Below are 14,100 nucleotides of genomic sequence, written 5' to 3' on the forward strand. Positions count from 1 at the left end.
GTAACTCCGTTGATGGGTTCTTCTCTCCCAACCGCTTAAATGGCCCCTTCGAGCAGCAGGAAGGCTAGCCCTCAGGGAGGAGGTTTGCAGGCCAGTTCCAGCTGAATTTCTGTATGTCCCACAACTCAGCAGTCAGTGTGCCTTCAGCAATCGGGTCCCGCCATGGAGTTTCATCAGCAACCAAGAGCAATTGCAACATGCTATTTAAAAATAGCCCATGCTATTTTTAAAAGCAGCTAGGCCTCCCTGAGCAATGGCTCATTGTGTGCTGGCCCTTAGCATCATTTTTACAGTCTCCTGTCATTCCTCAGTCTTCCACAGTGTGCATAGTGAGCATTTCCAGCAAGACGTCAAGTTCTTGGAGGTCAGAGGTATTGCTGCTCACTTCCTACTTCTGCCCTCTCTCTCTGCTCTGGCCCAAGTCCCAACACTTGCTACTCTGCCCTCCACCTGCAGTGTGCCAGCTTATATGCCAACGACTCCTAAACCTACCTCCCGCTTCAGCCCCTTGTCTGTCACCCAAGCTCTACTCCACGATCTTCAGCTGTCTGTGGGAGAGTTCCAGAGCCCTGTCTTGTCATCACCTCAGATATGATGCATCCAAAATAGGATGATTTATATTCAGCGCAAAGCTGATCCTACAGTCTTCTTCCTTGCCTTTGTCAAATATATTGCAGTTTCCTCACTCATAAAATCTCTTTTTAAACAAGATACACACTGTGTGTGAAATGTGTATTTCATTACATTCTAGTGTATGCGTCTGAGTCTATGCCTCCTTCCCCACCACGCGTGGCAACAGCTGCAGTAGATTCAGTGTTGTGGGATGGTCATGCGTCCAACAGCCTCAGCTTGCTGGAAGCCATGCAGGATCCAGCTGCCTCTCCTCAGGTAACTTTGTTATAGCCGTGGAAAACAGATTATTATCATGAACCCATCCCAGCCACTCAGAGAAGAATCTCTGAGAACTGCGAAGGACATAACCTCTTTGTGCTGTGCAGTAAGGAGGGTCAGTGCACACACTCAGCTCGCAAAGGCTCCTTTGAGCTGATGGGAAAAGAACTGCCCGGTGAGACCCACAGAGAAAACCTCCCAATTTCAAAGGAGCAGCTGTGCTCACTGGGAGTAAAGATTTATGACTCTAAAGGTCTGAAACCTCTGTGCATTATTTCACAGGTCTACCTCCAGCTCTTTCGTGAGGCGCCACAAAGAAAATTGCACTTGCTATTCTTTACCAAATTGCTATTTTTGGCAAATGCTTAAGATGCTTCTGTTTCTTTCTCGGGTTTTATTTTGTCTCCCTAGAAAAGTGTTCCATTTAGGTATGGTGGCGCATGCCTACCATCCCAGCTCTTGGGAGGAGGGGCAGAAGGATTAGGACCTCTAGGCCAGCATAGGTTACATAGTAAGTACACCGCCAGCCTGGCTTGTATAATGAGATCCTGTTTCGATCAACTAGCCAAACAAAACGCAGGAAGTTTCCTAACACATCTCTCCACCTGACCAAAATCCCCAAACACCAGGATGCTGGATGGATGGCCAAGTGATGTGTCTGCAAAATGTTGTGTTCCCAGAGTGCGCTTCAGTTTCATCAAAACCAGCAGGACAGTTTTCAGACCAGGGAAAGTTTCAGCTTAACGTCCGTCCGAGGTAAGGTAGCACTCCTTCCTTAACCACAAAAGGCTGCATGCCTTTGCTGTCCCCATGAGCCGCGCCCCCTGAGGGCTGTTTACCTCCGCCATCCCTGTAAGCCACTGCGCTCAGGACTCACCAGGCCTTTGTGAAAACTTTCCTCTTCATCCCCAGCCCTTGGATTACATTCATGGATGTCTTAGTTGGGGTTTTATTGCTGTCAAGAGACATGGTGACCAAGGCAACTCTTATAAAGGCAAACATTTACTTGGGGCTGGCTCACAGTTTCAGAAGTTCAGCCCATTCTCTTCATGGGGGAAGCGTCCAGTGTGCATGCGGACACTGTGCTGGAGAAGGAGCTGAGAGGTCTACATCTTGATCAGAAGGCAGCCAGGAGGAGACTAGCTTCCACACTGGGAAGAGTTGTGCATAGGAGACCTCAATGCCTGCCTTGAGTGACACACTTCCTCCATCAAGGCCACACCTCCTAATAGTGCCATTCCCCATGGGTCAAGTGCTCAAACAGATGAGGCCATGGGGGCCATACCTGTTCAAACCACCAATAAAACATTTGCAATGTGTTCAGCCCTTCTCAAATCAGAGTGTAGGATGTGCTGAAACTGTAGGTGTGTTTAAAAAGCTGCTCCGTTGTGTTAAATGTGGCTGTTACCCCTCATTACAGCCAACACTGTTTGGATACATATTGAAAGATGTGCTCCCCCCCATCACACACACACACACACACACACACACACACACACACACACACACACGTATGTAAGCTCACATGCACTCACACACACATGAATACAGGACCTGTGTCTAAAGTTAGATCTGGATGCTTTAGGAAGTCTGCTTTCAGTTAATAACCCATGAGGTACAAAGTTGAAACATTTTTTTAGTGTTAATGGGGAATTTTGAGATGAAACACCAGTACTTTAGAACTCTGATCTTCAGGTCCGTGTGATTTTTCAGGCCTTTATTTTAGTCTCTCATTGTATTGTGATTGCCCTTTTTATTTACAGCAGTAAGTGAAAATTGTCAAGAAAAACTCTTCCTTCTAAACATTACAGAAACAAACCCTGAAAGAGCTCTTCTTTTTTCTTTGGAAACTGCATTGGCTCCTGCCTATGCCACGATAGGGCCTGCTAGGCTGCTCTTTGATTCCACACTTGAGGATTTGGTGGGAGGGACTCTGGCCACTGGCAACCCAGACATCATGTGTCAGGTTGTCACGATGTCCCGTCTATGCACAGCCAGTCCAGGCTGTGGGCTCCCTAGGTACGTCCTCCCACCTGTGGTCTCACAGAGGCCCCTCATCCTGCCTTCTCGGTCCTATCAAAAGCTTTCATGGGCTCCATGCTTCCGGAGCCCATCCAGACCCCAGTGCTAATCCGCCATTCCACTCAACACCCATTAGTTGGCACTACTGTGGGTCAGGCTAGAAAGACACAGGTTAGAGACGGAAGTTTGGGCCCTGGGGAAAGTGTGAGTGTGTGTACAGATAAATGGACAGCAGTCACAGTCACAGTAAGACATGAAGGCTGCTTTATCAGGAATCAAGGTACTCGGGGCTTACAACAAACCCAGGTGAGAAGAGTCACATTATCCCCGAGAGGCACTTTTTTTTTTTTTTTATTTTTTAAGGGGCTCAGAGCTGGAGACCGATATTTCCCCAGCTACAGCGGGGGAACGGGATCCCACTGGGTACCAACCTACCCTCGCCTCACCAGGCAGCAGGGAGGCAGGTTTGTGGCCAGAGGTCATGGGCAGTCCTTCTCCCAAAGCTCTTCAGCCAAGCTTGGGAAGTTTCTCTTTATCCTGCCTTCTCCTCCATTGAAGTCCAGCTGTGGTGATGGCAGGGTGTCCTCGGGTGGGAATGTGACCCCAGCACTGGCTTTTGTGGCTGGAGAAGGGGATATCCCCCACCCCAAACCCACTGAGGGATGAAGTCCCACAGTTCACTACTTTCCACAAACTTGACTGAGTCCCACCTGACATGGAAGCCTCTTTGCAAAGCATATGTCCTCTGAGTTCATCAAAATGTGTGTCATGATGCAATGAGTTTTTCTTTGCTTAAGATGTTTTCTTAGAATTTTAAAATTAGCAAGAATGAACCCATCTTCCCTCCCTTTTTCCTGACAGGGAATGTCTGAAGGCCTTACCTACTAATCTCCTACCAAAGGTGATGGGGCGGGGTGGGGGGAGGTTGTATAAGGGAGGTAAAGACATTTAAGAACCTTAAATAAAGTAGGTGTTTAAAAAATATAAGCCTACAGGTGGCACCCAGCTGTGGCTTGTGGCTTGGGCATTATGGGTAACTTAGTTTCTGGTGCTGTTAAAAGGAGTAAAAACAGTAGAGAGAAACCAGTAGGTCCTGGTTCTGGAGGCTCCTCCATCAAGGCCAGCACTGCCCTTCTTTGCTGTTAAGCGCTCACATGTCTCTTGGTCCAGAATCCCTCACTGAAGCATTTTGATATCCTCTTCCCTGCATCAGATACCATTTGCGGGCTTAGGTTGCTCCCCCCGCCCCCCATTCTACCCAGCAATTGCTAGCCATCACTCCACCCCTTAGCATAGAAATGGGAGATTCCAAGGATATAAAAGGTTGGATGCCAGGAAGCAGAACCAAATATCCGTTTCACAGCGTCACAGTATCCAGGCTCTCCTCGCGTGCAAACCCCTCCTCTGCAGCAAGCCCAAGGAGATCGGATGAATGCTAGTGGTAGACACACTCACCATGGGCCTTTTTGCATCCTGACACAGCCGGCCAAGCACTTAGTGCTGTTGGAGTGTGGGTTCCAGCCTTGGGTGGGGAATCTACTCTGTGGACCCTTATCAACAATGTTGACATGATCCAACTTTATGTTCTCCCTGCCATTCTTTCCACCACACATACATGCCCTGGTTTCCGTCTGTCCTGGCTAGTTTTATGTCAACTTAACCCAAATTGTAGTTATCTGAAAAGGAGGGGACTTCAATTAAGAAAATGCCTCCAGATTCTAGTTCTTTTCTGAGACTGATACTCCAACCAAGGACCATGCATGGAGATAACCTAGAACCCCTGCACAGATGTAGCCCATGGCAGTTCAGTGTCCAAATGGGTTCCCTAGTAAGGGGAACAGGGACTGTCTCTGACATGAGCTCAGTGGCTGGCTCGTTGATCACCTCCCCTGCTGAGGAGGGGGCAGTCTCACCAGCCCACACAGGAAGACAATACATCCAGTCCTGATGAGATCTGATAAGCTAGGGTCAGAGGGAAGTGGAGGAGGACCGCCCCTATCGGTGGACTAGGGGAGGGGCATAGGAGGAGAAGGAGGAAGGGTAGGATTGGGAGGGGACGAGGGAGAGCTACAGTTGGGATAAAAATTGAGTAAATTATAATAAATAAAAGGGAATAATAAAGAAAAATGTCTCCATTAGATCCAGTTGTAAGGCACTTTCTTAATTAGTGATCATGGGTGAGGGCCCAACCCATGATGGGTGGTGTGAGCCCAGGTACGGTAGAGCAGCCTGTAATACCATCCAGGGACAGGCAGATCTCTGTGAGTTCAAAGCCAGCCTGGTCTACAAAGCTTGTCCAGGACACATAAGGCTATACAGAGAAGCCGTGTCTTAAAAAAAAGAAAAGGAAAAGAAAGAAAGAAAAGAAAAGAAAAGCAGGCTGAGCAAACCACTAGGAGCAAGACAGTAAGTATCACCTCTTTGCATCAGTTCCTGCCTCCAGTTCCAGCCCTGCTCACGTTCCTGTCCTGACTTCCTTTGGGAATGAGCAGCAATGTGGAAGTGTAAACTGAATAAACCTTCTCTGCCCAACTTGCTTTTGGTCATGGCGTTTTATCACAATGGTAACCCTAACTAAGACATTGCCTATATTAATTAGAAATATTAAGTATTTTTTTTCATAGTATAGCACTCCTCTCAAGGTCACACTTGACACTTCAGGAACCATTTGGGGTTTGTGTCTTACAGATCTGAAGGGGAAGAGGGAAATCAGAGTAGGCTCTAAGTAGAGAAACTGCAGTCTTGTATGGCAAGTTCCTCAAGGGCTCATTATCATTTGCACAAGTGTGCAAACACAATAATATTCTTTGAACAAACTCAATTTTATTTTTTCAAAGCAGATGTCTTTCTATGCAATAGAAGCCAAGTTTACAAATAAAAACATTAGTGTTTTTTCCATGATTCTGTGGCTATGATCTTCCAGCTATTCTTGGGATACAAAGAGGTGCCTCAAGAGTCCCTGTATGGGAAATCAGAAGAGATGAGTTGGCCAAGCTATTAAGGTGTCTGTCACTGCTAAATACTGTCAGTCAAGCATACTTATCCATCTATTCATTTATTAAGTATTGAACACTGGAAAGTGTCTTAGTTAGGGTTTCTGATTCTGTGATAAAACCCCATGACCAAAAGCATCCTGCCATAGTTGGGCAGTGGCAGCAGGTGTGGGGAGGTACAATTCTCAGGTCACACTCCATCATGGAGGGGCGTCCGGGCAGGAGCCTGGAGACCACATGAACCCCTCCTTACTATCTTGCCCCGCACGGCTTGCTCAGCATGCTGCCTTCTTCTGTACCTTAGGACCCCCTGCCCAGGAATGGCATCCCTCCCAGGGAGTGAGATGCCCTACAGACCCGCTACAGGCTAATCAGGTGGAGGCATTTTCTCAGTGTGAGACACCTCTTCTCATAGAACTCCAGCCTGTACCAAGTTGACAAATAAACAACCAGGACAGAGACTGAGTGATTTGCTCGAGGCCAAACAGCCTGGGTGGGCTTAGGTAAGAATCAGGCCTGGTGTGCTTAGGTAAGAATCAGGGTTTTGGCTCACAGCTCGGTAGGAAGCACATTGAGCTGGGGGTACAAAGGTCTGGTTGATATTTTAGATACAGTGAAAGCTACTTGTGATCTAGAAGATTGGTAGTGGTGGTTCTCTGGGGATCTCTGACAGACTATGATTCCGTTTGCCGGGACCTAGGACCACCCATTTCCAACTTCTCCTTCTCTCTAGTAAGTAGTGGCACACACAGGAAGTTCTGGTTTTCAGGAGATAGGTGGGGGTTACGGCTTTGAGGCCAATCTGAGCTATAGAGCAAGACCCTGTCTCAAAAAACAAAACAAAACAAAACAAAACAAAAAAAAAACCACTATGGAAATTGACTTTGTAGGTTAGTAATTGCCACAGAGAATTCACTTCCTGCCTATAAGTTAGGATGGCTGGAAAAAATCATTGGGGAATTCACAAATCCCTCAGTATTCTCAAACCTCCTTAAGTAATTTGTGCTGCAGAAATCCAAAATTAAGCTCTGGCTTTCTTTGGGGCTGCTGGCAAGCTGCCTAATTACAGTGGAGGAGTCTCCGCTGGCTGTGGCAGCAGCTTCACCTGTAATTCTTTCTCAGGAGAGCTGCCATTTCGAAGGTGAGCAACGAGCCAGCGTTTCAGCCTGAACTCCTGGAGCTGTGGATCCCCAGGACTTTCTGTCACACACGGCTAACCTGCCTGTGACCGGCTTTGACCCTTCAAACCGGCCTTTTCCCCATCAGTAATGAGATTCAGCTTTCCCAATAGAGCCTTGATTTCTATGATAATTCACTAAAAGGAAAACAAAACAGTGGGTTCACATCACATGAACTCCTTAACCAAACCCACGCGAAGAAATAGACTTGTAAGGCAAGGCAGCTCCCTCAGCTCTGCCCCTGCCCTCTCTCCTGGGATTATCCTCCTTTTGGCATTGCTGTTATTCCTTGTTTTACCGCAGAGTGCTGGTAATTGCTGTTAGACAGGAAAGGGTAAATCTGAGGCATCTGATGGCAATTCACTTCTACCCAACGCGTTGAGCATCCGCTCTTGTGATTTAATTGTGTTCCGCTGGAGTCTAAGGGAGGACAGCCTTTCAGGCACCTGCCTGTCACCATTCACTGAAGACAAGAAATAAGATCTCTCTCCCGCCTTTTTTATTTTATTTTTTTAATGCTTTTGGAGTTGATGGAATGAAGACACAAATAGCATTTATTGAGGGGGACTTTGGAATTAACTGATAAATAAACTGGGCAGGCAGCCTTGCTGACAGATGATAAGGAAGGAAAGAAATTGTGACTGGCATCTAGAACTTGAAACACTACAGAAGGTCATTCTACAGCTGACATCTAATGCCAATCAGCAACTTGACAGGCTCTAGAGTCTCCTAAGAGGCACACAGAGGGTTATCTGGAGTACATTAGCCTTTGTCCGAACGTGGGAGGGGTTGTCTAGATGGGTTTAATTCAGGTGGAAAGACACACCTTCATTGTTGCTGGCACCACTCAGCAGACTGAGGTCCTGGCTTAGTAAATAAAGAGGGGAAGTAGCGTCATCACACCCTGACTACGATGCCTGAGCTTGCTGCCCGGCTGTGATGGACGAGGTCATGAAGATTTGTGTCAGCAGAGAACTGCCTTTCCTTAAGCTGCTTTTGCCGGGGGAATTTATCACAGCGACCAGAGAAATGACCGACACAGACACTGTGGCCAAGTCAGCGCCTCTCGGGGGCCCTGAGGACCACCCTGAGGGCTTGTCTTCTTTGTGCTTGGCAGTCTGAAAGTAGAATGCTGAGTGATCCGTAGGGAGGGAGTTAGACATACTTCTTAGGGTGATTTCCTCTAGTACTGTCTTAGGTCCATGCACCTCAAATCGTGGACATTCAGGCTTGTAGGACGACGCCTGCAGGAAACTATTACTCTCTGGATGGTTTTCCAGTCCCCAGGCTGGTCTTCCAACAAACATAACTGGGGAGGCTTTCAGCAACACAGGTTGACTTTTCACGGCTCTGAAGGAGTTAAGAAGACCTTGGCACGAACCTTCCATGCTCTATCCAGCTCTGTCTACCATCCGCTCTGTTTCTATGCCTTTAAGGTTCTGACGCTCTCCTTCCACTTTAAATTTCCTGGAGAGCCACAGGACTCACCACCCACAGGAGTGCTGGTCACTGAGGCTGCCAGCCTGCCCGCACCGGCCAACCAAGGCCTCTGCTGCCATCTTGTGGCACATTTTACGATCTGTTCCTTATTTTCATGTTCTGGCCTGTTTTCTGTTTCACACCTCAGTTGCTACTGCCCTCCTGGCCACCGAGTCAAACTGCAAATTTAAGCTCAGTTTCCGAAAATTAGCCCATTCTGCTTCTGGATGCTCTCCATGTGCCCTCCGTCTCTGACTACTCTAGGACACCACGGTTTGTTTTTCTGGGCTCTTGGCACAGTCCCTCTTCACTTTTGCTTTTCAGCCATGGCTACTTAACTCAGTCTGCAAATGTCAATCTTTCCTAACCAGTAGGACCACTGGCTTTCAAGCATTCTCAAGGAAGACCTACAGGGAGAAACTGGCATTCAGTTCCGACCCTGCACATACAAGCAAAAAGACTTTGACCCTCCTAAGCACTGTGAAACATTATTTATTGTTCTAGAACATCATCTTCTCATTCTTATGTTCTAGCTTGCAGGATTGAATTTTGTTAAAATATTAATAACCTTTCATTGGTTTTGCAGCAGTCATTTGGAGAACCAGTGGCCAAATTAACACAGAAATATGCTTTAACTCTCTCTGTACGTGCACATAAATCTGTGTGTGATGAGTGTGTGTGTGAGAGTGTACACAAAGATCGGTGAGTGAGTGAGTGTGTGTGTGTGTGTGTGTGTGTGTGTGTGTGTGTGTGTGTGTGTAAGCCTGAGGTTGACATGTGGTGCCCTCCTAAGCCTCTTGTCACCAGGGATTTGCAACCTCTTGATGGTTCTGGAATTGCAGATAAGTGCTGTCGGGGCCAGCTTTTGTATGTGTGTGCGGGGATCCAAACTCAAGCTCCTGTGCTTCCACAGCGAGCACTTTGCTGAGGCCCCCTCCCCCAGCACTGTCCAACTCTGACTTCCCTCCTATTAATTTCCTCCTGGAGTAATTCTCTCTCTTTCTCTCTCTATGTCTCTGTCTCTCTCTTCCCTCTCTCCTGTCCCCTGTCCTCCTTCTCCCTCACTCCTCTCCCCTCTCCCTAAGATAAGGTTTCACTGTGTAGACCAGGCTATCCTGGAACTCAGAGAGATCCACCTGTCTCAGACTCTAGATAGTGGTACTAAAGGCTTGCACCACCAGGTCTGACCATGAGCAATTTCTTACAAAGCTGAATTAGATGTAGTTTCACAGACGTAAAGCCCTCCAGCCCCGTTCGAATCAAATCCATCTCCTTCCGGTGGCTCACAAGCTCCTTTAGGGAAAGACCTGGCTGCAATAGGACCTCATCTCACACTCACTCTGGATGGGCTTGCTCCAGCGCCAACCTACTGACTGCTTTGCAAAGGCCGCTAGAATTGGTTGCCGCCTTCTCTGGTGCTTTCTGTCATTTAGTTCTCGGTCTTGCACTCACACCCTCGCTGTGGTGTTCCTGAGCCTCCTATCCAAGTCTGATCAGTGCTTCTCGGTCTCTCCCAGTGATTATTCCTAAAAGAATTGTCCTTCAGTATCCTGGAGGGGTTGTGTGTTCCAAGAAATTTCCTCTTGGCTACTAAGAGTCAAGATTGCTCAGGTCCCTTAGGAGGATGGCACGCGTTCTCACATAGCCCGCATACCTCCCTGGATATGCTTTAAAATGTCTAGATTACTTACAATCTCCAATTCAGTGCAAATGCTATATAAACAGTTGCCCTAATAATTGTGTTGTTTAGGGAAAGTCTGTACAAGTTCACAGCGAGCACAATTTTTCCCAAGTATTTTAGATCTGGTTGGCTGAAGGCAGAGACTCGGAAGTCTTGGCGGGGGCGGCCGACTGCACTCACCGCCCTTTGAAAGCGTGCATTGCTTTGCTTGCCTCCTTGTGGCTCTCCTGTTCGTGTCAGCGCCACAGGAAGAGGGCTGTTCTAGACTCCAAGGTCAGGGTGAGGGCGCAGGCCTGGGTCAAGGCCAGCTCTTGGGGTGAGGGAAGGGAGAAGCAAGGCTGGGCAGGGTGACGCCGTTCCAACAGTTCGCGCAGCCCTCTATGGGGGCATGTCTGAGAATGGGTGACCCTCCAGGCTGCCTCGATCTGAGCCGGAGGCTCATTGGCAACTGATCACAGGGATGTGGCCTGCCTCAGGAGGGTATGGTGTTGGGTGCGACCCCACCCCCTGCCCAGGGTCTTCTAGGCAGGACACAGCAGGCTGAGTGGTGGCAGTACCGCCCCTGTTGCTATGGGGTCCAGCAACCTCCTCTTTTTCTTGACTCCCGGTCCTCATTTAAGTCCCCAGACTCAATATTGCCTTCTCTGATCTTACGTGACTGCTTCCCTCGAGTGCGATTCTGTTGCCCTGGTACTTGACAGATTTTTAGCCAAGAACAAAGTCATTCTATCTATGAACAGGCACGCAACTACGCATGAAGTTCCATGCACTGCCGGTAGGTGGCAGTATTGCTCCAAGAGAAAATGAAGCGTAAACCGCTAAGAGGCGGTTATTTTGGGTTAGTTAATTAATAATTAATATTAATATTTTTAGATAAAAGACACGCTGATGTCAATGCTGCCGATGCACTTATTTCCACAGGTGGCCTACACCGGGAAGGTCATCTCTGACAAAACGCTCCTGCAAGAGCGACAAGACATGCTCAGCCTCCTGCCTTCTAGGTAGCGAGCACAGTCCTGGCTAGTGTGGAACTGGGTTGTCAGGAGGCGGGGCGGGGAAGGAGGTGTTAAAATGAGCCTTGCTTCTGAGAAATGTGCTATGCAACGGGGACAGACATTTTATTTTCATCCTATACAATGAGAACTGCCGCAGCGGTGGTAAGGTTGCAGGGTTTCGTATGTATTTATTACATGATTAATATATAATAATACATTGCATTATATAATAAAATATATTTCTATTCCTTATTTATTTATGGGTACATGTCTGGATTTTATTATTTATTTATGTCTATATACTCATGTGAATTTACGTGCACCATATGGGTGTAGGTATCCAAGGAAGTAAGAAAAGAGCATCAGATCCCCTGGAACTGGGGCTAAAGGCAGTTGTGAGCCCCATGTAGGTGCTGGGAATAGAACCCAGGTCTTCTGCAAGAGCAGCAAGCACCTTTAGCTGCTGAGCCATCCCTCCAGCCCCTAACAGCCTCGTTACTCCTTAGCTTCTTGGGTTAAGGGTGATTATTGCATCTATTTTTAAAAGGAGGGAAATGGAAGCACGAACAGGTTAAGTAGTTTGCTCAAGGTAGTAACACACGTAGAGAGTCAGTTAAGTGGAATCCCAGTCATTCTGACCCAGAGGGGACACTCAGTGTTATGGTTTGAATCTTAAATGTCCCCAAATGGATCCTGTGTTTCACGGGTCCTGGGAGGTAGCTCTGCATGGGGATGCTCTGGAGCCTTTGCTCCAGCGGTGTGGTGGAGCATTAGCTCAGAAGATGGCTGTTCCGGGAGAGGCCACATCCAAAGACCTTCTCGGTCTGTGTGACCCAGCTGGGACACAGACGCTCCTTTCTTTAACCCAGGGGACAGAGGCAAGCAGACCTGAGGTCTAGGCCCGCCTGGACTAGTGCAAGTTTCGGGTAAGGCAAAGCCTAGACCCAGGCTTGGTGGAAGACGCCTTCAACCCAGGCGATGAAAGTAAAGGTTGTAGAAGGAAGCGCCTATGTTTGAAAGGATGTCTAATTGAGTGGCAGAAACAGCGACAAATCAGAGAAAGACTTGGCGAATAGGATACGCCCAACTCTTGCGAGAAGAGAGAGGAAGGGGGCAATACAGAGACAGAAGGGGGCAGTAATAGAAAGACAAGGTGCAAAGAGAGAACTCCGGTTGAAAGCCAAATGAGTGAGAGAATGAGAAGGAGCAAGAAGATTAGAAAAAAGTGCTAGAGTTAGTTTGAAGCCACGCAGAGTAATTCAGGGGCTGAGAGAAAAAAAAACCAAAACCAACCAAACAAACAAAAACCAGATATAGGTCAGCTGGGAGAGGAGTTGGAGCCAGAACAGCTGAGTTGAATGAGCCAGTCCAGAGTTCAGAGAGAACATGAAAGGGTGAGCTTATTAAGCAGTAAATTTCAGAGGCTGAGAATGTGCTAGGGCTCGGTTAGACTATACGGAGGCTGGAAGCTCCTAGAACTAGGCCTAGGTTCGCAGAGGAAGGCAGTAAGCCTCTGAGACAACAGCTGAATAAAAGACCCTTTTACACAGTGGCCCAGCTAGCGGGAATGAGTTGCTGGCGGTGGCCCTTGAAGTTATGTTTATCTCTTTTTCAGCCTGAGATCTCTGGTTTCTGATCTGCGAAGGTCTGAGTGAGCTCGCACCGTCCAGGAGCCAGCCACTTCTTCATGCCTTCCCCAGCACTGTGGACTGTATTCCCCACAGTCGCGAGCTAGAAATATGCCTCATCTCCTTTAATCAGGTATTTTCTCATAGCATCAAAAAAAGAATAGATACACTTGCCATTACATGATTCTCTTTATAAACAGTTTCAAGCCCTGGCATACCGCCAAATGAATTCATACTGGAAATGTATTTTCAGCCTTTAAATTTTATAGAAATATTACATATATTTGTTGAAACTATAAAAATATCAAGAAAAATAAATAGGGCATTTAAAAATCATGCACTACTCAGAGTTTGGTAATGTTCATGTTTCTAGACAAGCCCTAAACTCCTCTGTGCTATTCCTGACATTTGTGTAAGTAAAATGTGAACCGGCTACTTTAAGCCAGCCTGACACAAGCTAGAGTCATCAGGAGGAGGGTGTCTCAACGGAGGAAATGCCTCTAAGATCAGGCTGTAGGGCCATTTCCTAATTAGTGATTAATAGGGGATGGGCCAGCCCTTGTGGGTGGGGCATCCCACAGTTCCGTAGGAAAGCAGCCTGAGCACGCCATGAGGAGCAAGCCAGTAAGCAGAGCCCTCCATGGCCTTGGCGTCAGCTCCTGCAAACCTGTTCTGTCCCTGCGTGGGTTCCTGTCCCAACGTCCTTTCACAAAGCCTACAATATGGAAGTGTAAGCTGAATAAATCCTTTCCTCCTCAAATTGCTTTGGTCCTGGTGTTTTTATCACAGCAGTGGGAACCCTAAGACAGTATATGTCCACATTGTGCTTATATTATAGGCTGCAGCCTTATCTCACAGCTGTGACAAAGCACTCGAAAGAAGCAACTTAAGGGAGGAGGTACTCATTTTGGCTCACGGTTTGAGGGTTAAGTCCATGCGGAGAAGAGGGTACGGTGGTGGGTGTGGCTTGCAGCTCTGACAGCAAGAGCATGATGAAGCCAGAAAGCAGAGTGCTAAGGATGGGAACAGGACCAGGTTATCCAGAAAGCCTGTCACCCACTTTCTCTATATAGCCCCTGCCGTCTAAAGGTCCCGCGACTTCCCAAAAGTCAACCGTGTAACCAAGCCCATGAGCCCACTGAGAACACGTCATGCTCAAATCACGTTCCATAAGGCCAAAAAGCTTAGAAAAAAAAATAGATAAATTCATAGGTACATATGACCTGTCAACTA

The sequence above is a fragment of the Psammomys obesus genome, unplaced genomic scaffold, assembly GCF_907164565.1.
Source record: "Psammomys obesus unplaced genomic scaffold, mPsaObe1.curated_primary_1811, whole genome shotgun sequence".
Classification (NCBI taxonomy): Eukaryota; Metazoa; Chordata; class Mammalia; order Rodentia; family Muridae; genus Psammomys; species Psammomys obesus.